At 40.3% G+C, this 6,915-nt stretch overlaps 1 pseudogene across 1 annotated transcript; it reads left to right on the forward strand.

Moving 5' to 3' along the window:
* Positions 1-4,794: 4,794 nt before the first annotated feature.
* Positions 4,795-5,416, forward strand: LOC311614925 (glycolipid transfer protein-like; annotated as a pseudogene). Its single transcript has one exon. The product of its transcript is annotated as a glycolipid transfer protein-like (transcript).
* Positions 5,417-6,915: the final 1,499 nt, after the last annotated feature.

The raw sequence follows: 6,915 nt of genomic DNA on the forward strand, positions 1-6,915 counted from the left end.
CTTAAATCACCCTGCTCAGGGAGACTTATAGCAGAAATTCAATTAGTGCCATTTGCCAACATCTAAGGACAAATGAAGAGAAGAAACCTCATTGAGATATTTCAGCATAAAACTGATGAAAATTCTATTGAGATTCTCCCCACAGACCTCCCTTAAACACCTAGCCTTTAAAACCCCTCATACCCAAGGTCCCAGTGTGCACTCTCCCTCCCAGGAGCATGCTTGAAATTCCCCCCTCCACCTCTTCTTTCCCCATAGACATGCATCTCCTAAACTCTAGGGACCTCACAAGGTTTGCGGCAAGGGCAGCAATGGGCAGTGGCAGTTTGTCCCATACAATCCCCTGAACCTTTCCTCAAAGTCCCCTTTTCTCTGACTTTTTAGTGAGCCAAACCAGACCAGCCTAGGCTCATTTCCCCAGCCTTTCCTTGTTTCACTGTCCCCAGCTTTAATAAATGTCATCTATAACTTAAAAAAAAAGAAAAAGCATCATGCCTATATAAGGCCTGAGGATGACAACAAAAAGGATTATTATTTTCTGTTATACAATTTTTACAGATATCTCTCTGAGCTTAGTCTTACTCCCAAATTTGATCAATGTCTCATTTTTGTCTTTATCAAAGTATTAGAGCATATGTCTTGCTGGGTTTACAATAATTTATTAAATGTATACATTTTGATGATCATTTCATGAGTTGAACTTTCAACTATCCATACTATCAGCCTATCTTGTTTCTTCATAATGTCTGAAAAGACATCATAGAAGTGTTTGTCAAGATCCTAGCTGAAGCTCAAATAAATGATTTTTTGCAGTATCCTCTTGAAAGTTCCATCCAAAAGGAAATAAGCTTAGTCTGGCATGACTTGCTCTTAATGAACCCATGCCGGTTCCTAGTCATTAGTAAGTCCCTTTCCAAGGGGTGATAAATCATCTTCTTCATAATCCATTCTGGAAGTGTGCTGGGGATCAAAGTCAAGCTCAAAAGACTGACATTTTTAGATTCTCCTTGCTTTTGTGGGTGAGGGGAAATTGTTGTCTTATTTAATCTTTTGACATCTCTTTCCTTATCCACAACTCTTTGAATACTACCAAGGGTGGTATCCAAGCTTATAATACAGACCAGAAAGAAATAATGCTAGACTCTAACTTGTCTACCACTTTTTATCATTTTTCTGAAATGGGAGAATTCATCATTTTTAGACTGATGTAGAGGCCCTCTGCAATTGAGTTTGTCAGGTTTATATGCCATATTTTAGAAAGCCCAGAATGTCAATGGGCAGATTGGTTGATGATGTTAATTTTTAAAAAATTTTCTTTATTGATTATGGTATCACATAATTGTCCTCATCCCCTCATTCCCATTCCAAACCCCTTCCCACGTATGCCTCCCTTCTCCCCCCCCCCCCAGTGTCCATGACCACTGGTTATGCTTATATGCATGCACACAAGTCCTTTGGTTGATCTCTCCCCTTTGCCTCCACCCTCCCCTACCTTCCCTCTGAGTTTTGACAGTCTGATCGCTGCTTCTCTGTCTCCAGGTCTGTTTCTGTTCATCAATTTATGTTGTTCTTTATTTCCCCTAGATGCGTTAGATCATGTGATTCAAGGAATTCCCTTATAAGAACCTAAACTGAGATAAGCCATAATGGTTATGCTGAGAGGCAAATGAATCAGTCTGTAGTGAGTTCCTTTCTGGGCTAATAATTCTTTTGAGTCCCAATTTCAATGTCAAACAGTTCCTTATGTGTACATGTCAGCCATGGTATTTCAGATCTGGTTGGTGACAATTTTTTTTTTTCAGGAGATGCTTTATAAGAGCTCACACTTATTCTAGAACAGTGCTTTTCAAACTTTAATGTGCATGTGAATCACAAGTGGATCCTGTTAAAATGCAGTGCTGGTTGAGTAGATCTAGGCAAGGCCTGATTTTAGGCATTTCTTAACAAACTCCCAGATGGTGTGGGTATACAGATTATACTTTGTTATAGCAAGACTATTAGGTCTGAGGATGACAACTTAATCATTCTAGACCTTGGCCACACACTAGAATCACCTGAATAGCTTTAAAAAATTCCCATGACCTGAATGTTCCCACATTAAAATATCTGTAGTTAGGACTTGGAAATGATTATTTCTAAAGCTCCTTGTGTTATTATGGTGCATATCCAAGGTTAAAAACACTCTTCTAAAACTAGTTATCTTTAATCATTTGGCTAATAGTCATCATAAGAATTCAAAATGTATCCTCTGGCTTATGTAATTGCTGAAATGCAGGTTCCCACCTGCCTATTATAGGCACATGCATAAAGACACTTTTTAAAGTAAAATTTTGTTAAGAGCATTTGAAGAAAGTATTTCAATGTTGATGATTTATGGTTACTTTTGCTTTACTACTGCTGCCTATTAACATAATTGAAGGGCCAGAAATGTGATATGTGTGGGAGGAAGGTTAGGTTAGAAATAGATTTATAGCTATTGAAACTTACTTTTTCCTAGTGGGTTATTTTATATAATACTACTACTTGTATGATAATTTAGAAAATACTATAGAAATAGCCAGGTTGTGGTTTGGCTCAGACCTCCATAGAGAACTTCATTTGTAGTAAACATCTCTTTTTTGATCAGAGTACACATGTAAAAAATAATATGTTTTATTATTTATTTTATTGAAGAGGTGAACACTATCTTTATTGATAGTAGCTCAATGACAGAAGAGGTGGGCTAGCCCAGGCAATTAAAAGAATTTGAGACATATAGACAATACTAGACCTAAGACTTACTAGTAAAGAAAAATCTTTCAACAGTAGACTCTTCCATAAAGATTCTCCAACATAAAGATTAAGCATCAACACTACAAAAGAACAAAAAAAGAACAGAGAGCAAGAATTGGAATTTTACGGAGCTGGGTGTTTCTTAGTTGAGCAATCCTGATATAAATCCTCTCCCTGGCAGCCAAGCAAAGAGAAAAAGCATATCGGTTTGCGGGTGGGGTGTGTGAAGGGCAAAGGCTTGGCTGGCACTTCAGCTAGGGGCATACCAGAGGGAGAACAGCCAAACGAGGCCAGGCTCAAAGAGGAACAAAGAGTAGAGTAGATGGTAGCAGGTCTCAAAAAAGTTCTAGGAAAGAATCCTCCCTAGGCAGCAATTCTTTCTGGCGCCAGACCTGACAATCATTGGGACAACATGGAAAAAGGCCACTTTGAGACCTGCTAATAGTATCAACGTTATTACACTACTGACTATTTTGAAACATTAAAAGAATCAACTTTAAAGGAACATTTTCTCTTTATGCACTGGGCATATATTAGAGAATCTACAAAGGGAAGACCAGCTAGGGAGGTCTGTGGTTCCTGAGTGCTTTTCAGCAAGGACCCTGTTAGAAAACAACTAGTGAGGTTTAAAAGATACTAAAGTCAAACAAAATTTGAAGACTTCAAAATCACAATACTTTGAAAGAAAAATATTAAAGAAAATTATAACATAATAATCACATAAATGTGAATAGGAATAAACTTGAGCTATCTCTACCACAGACTTGCTGAACTTCAAGTTTTTTTTTTTTTTACTTTTTCTTTAAACTGCAATTTAATGTCAAAATGAAAGTTCTTGGCCCAGGAGTCAGAGAAGTCTGGGATCACATGCCAGCACTGCCCCTTATCAGCTCTGTGATTTTGGACAACTCCCTTACTTTCTCACAGCCTCAGTTCCCTCATCTTCACCAGAAGAATGATAAGAGAGCCCAATTCATATGAGTGCCATAGGACTTAAAGTGCTTGTCTCAGTGTAAGAGCTCAGGATAAAGAAGTTGCTCTCATTAGCTTATACCTCCTGGGCCTGTGAATTTCTGAAAATGTGTTTATAGATTCCATCCAGATCCAATAAATTCTTTCACTTTTTCTTTACTTCTAGACCCTCTTTTACTTTCTGGGAAAATGAAACATTCATCAACAGTAGGCTCAGAGGGAAGAAGGAATTATACAAATTAAAAAAAAAAAAGGAAAGGAAGCAGATCCCCAAACTGTAAGAGACACTATGAACCTGGCAAGGAGGGCAAGGATGGTTAGTATGGAAAGCATAGAGAGGAAATAATTTCACTTCTGCCTTTTTAACTCATTCACTACTGTTAAAAGCAAGTAGGGCAGGTCTGGAAAGATGCACAAGTAATGGTGTGTCAGCTCTGCTGCTCCCTCCAGTGGTGTGGCCTGGAGAAGTCATAAGGTGGAGAAAAGGTGAGGAGTGTAATCTTAGGAGAACTCATGGAGAAGAGCAAATAATATCAGTGACAACCATAATAATAATGACAACAGAAACATTCATCAACAGTAGGCTCAGAGGGAAGAAGGAATTATACAAATAAAAACAAGAAAAGGTTTTAGAAAAATCTATGGGTAAGAATGGATAATAATTATAATTAGTATGACAAACATCATGGTAATTCTTACTGGGCTGATGTAGAAGAGAGAATAATCTATAGTAATACTAGCCTAGGGCCTCACAACCAGATGGACAACCAATCACCATGAGGGGACCCCCTCCTGGATTGGGGGCATGGCCGACCTTCAAATCACCCGGTGGCCTCTAGCCCTGGCTGGGGGCCGGGCATGTTCAGTGCACTCTTTTAAAAATAAGGAAAGGGCTAGTGACGACGTCAGTGTCTGTGGAGTCCGTGGTGGGCAGCAGTGATGGCCCTGATGCTAGGGTTGGGACAGCCCTGGCACTAACGGTGGTAGAAGGGGGGGGGCATGGATGCCCGTGGCACCACCTGGGGCATCACTGCTGGCATAGACCCGGAAATGACGCTGCTGCCCAAGCATCTGCTGAAGCCGCTGCCCATGGACAAGCAGATGGAGACCCTTACTGAAGGCAGTGTCCTACCTGCTGCCCTTCTTCAATTGGCTTGGGTTCCCAATGTTTATGCCCATCAAAGCAGACATAAGTGATAACATAACAAAAATCAAAGCTGTGTACACTAACCCAACCAAGTTCCATACCCTGCAGAACATCCTGGAGGCGGAGACAGAAATGTATGAAGCAAAGTGGCTCAGAGTGGGAGCCACACTAGCACTGATGTGGCTGAAAAAGGGGCCTCTGTTTCACCTAGGTCTTTCTGTAGAGCATCTGTTACAGGGAGCGGGATGAGAGCCACCCCAACCTCATCCACATCAACACCACCAAGGCCTACAAGATGACTCTCAAGAAGTACCATGGCTGGATCATGCAGAAGATCTTCCAAGCAGCACTGTACTTCACGCCCTACAAGTCCGACTTCCTGAAAGCACTTTCTAAGAGCCAGAACGTGACAGAGGAAGAGTGCCTGGAGAAGGTCCGCCTGTTCTGATCAACCACACGGGTAATATCGACATCATCTATGACATGTACACCATGATGAATGCTGAGCTCAACTACAAGGTGTAAGCAGGATGGTGGCCAGCACTCCCAGAAACAGACAAGCCAGAATCACTGTGAAGCAAGCTGGAAGCTACCTTGGCCTGCATCCCCCAGAGTGGCCCAGAGTCTGGCTGGGGGTTCTGGGGACAGCCCTGGTTTCTGAAAAGTCATTTTGGGGGTTTATCCTAAGAAAGCAATAAATAACCACCCTACTTCCGAATCACCTTTAATTTCACGGCAGCATAGACCCATGGCCTTCATTTTAGTGTAATAAAAATAAATTAATGTTGCTTATAAGTCAAGTCCTAGGGTTTTCTGTCTCTCCCACCCTACCCTACCCCCCATGTGGTGGTGGTGCTTGACCCTGGGGGAGCCCTGTCATACACCTCATTTTAAAAATGAGGATCTGGTGCAGTGATGTTTCAGGTGGTCTAAGGACCACAAGGAGTCTGATTTGAAATTATACCAGATTTTTTTTAAAAACAAACTGCTGTGTGCTCCTGTGGTTGCAACAGCCCATCCTCACAGTGCTGTCAGTATAGACCCCACTCTTTCCTACTGTCTTTTTCCAGACAGTTTTTTATAGTTGAAAACAACCAGCAAACCTTTGATAACCTTGCCCAAGGGGACGTCATTTTAAAGCTATCAGGTATGAGTAACTCACCACAGATGGCTGAATTTGCATTCTTCTGCATAAGTATTTCCTTCAGGGACAGCCTAAATCACCTAAGAAACTACCTATCATGTATGTTCTCTCAAAAGGGAGACCACAATCTCTCCTGATGCTGAGATCCAAGGAATCACCTCCCGGTCTTCACTTTTGTGAATGGCACTAACAAGAGCTGTATTTTGAAATTGTTGGGGTAAATAGAGAGATCCCAAAAGAATTCATGGATGCTAAAAACCCTATGAGGAACAATTGGTGACTTTTATGCAAAGACTAAATAATTATTAATAAATAAATCTCTATTTTGGAATTTAAAAATCCTACATAATAAGGGTAATATGGAGAAAGACAAAATGGCGACAGAATAGACAAATGTGTCCTGAGCCTTATTCCAGAGAAAATAGAGTGAGTGGCTGAAAGAAGTGGAATTCAGCCCGAATTAGTGAAGGAGACGCAGCTGGTGAGACAATTTGCAGCCAGGACTTTAATACACTACAGACTTCACTGGATAAATCCTCTAGACAAAAAAATCAGCAAAGAAACAGCAATTCTAAATGACTCACTAGATTAGATGCACCTAATTGACATCTTCAAAGACATTTTCAGAGCATTTCACCCAAAAACCACAGAATATACATTCTTCTCAAGTGCACATGGGACATATTCAAAAATATTCTACATATTGGGTCACAAGCAAAGTCTCCCCAAATTCAAAAAGATTGAAATCATATCAAGCATTTTTTCAAACCATAATGGCATAATATTAGAAATAAAATACAGTAAAAACATTCCCAAAAATTCAAACACAAGAAAGCTAAAAAGCATGCTATTAAACAATGATTGGGTTATCAATGAGATC

The sequence above is a fragment of the Pipistrellus hanaki genome (assembly GCF_964339955.1).
Source record: "Pipistrellus hanaki genome assembly, chromosome: X".
Taxonomy (NCBI): domain Eukaryota; kingdom Metazoa; phylum Chordata; class Mammalia; order Chiroptera; family Vespertilionidae; genus Pipistrellus; species Pipistrellus hanaki.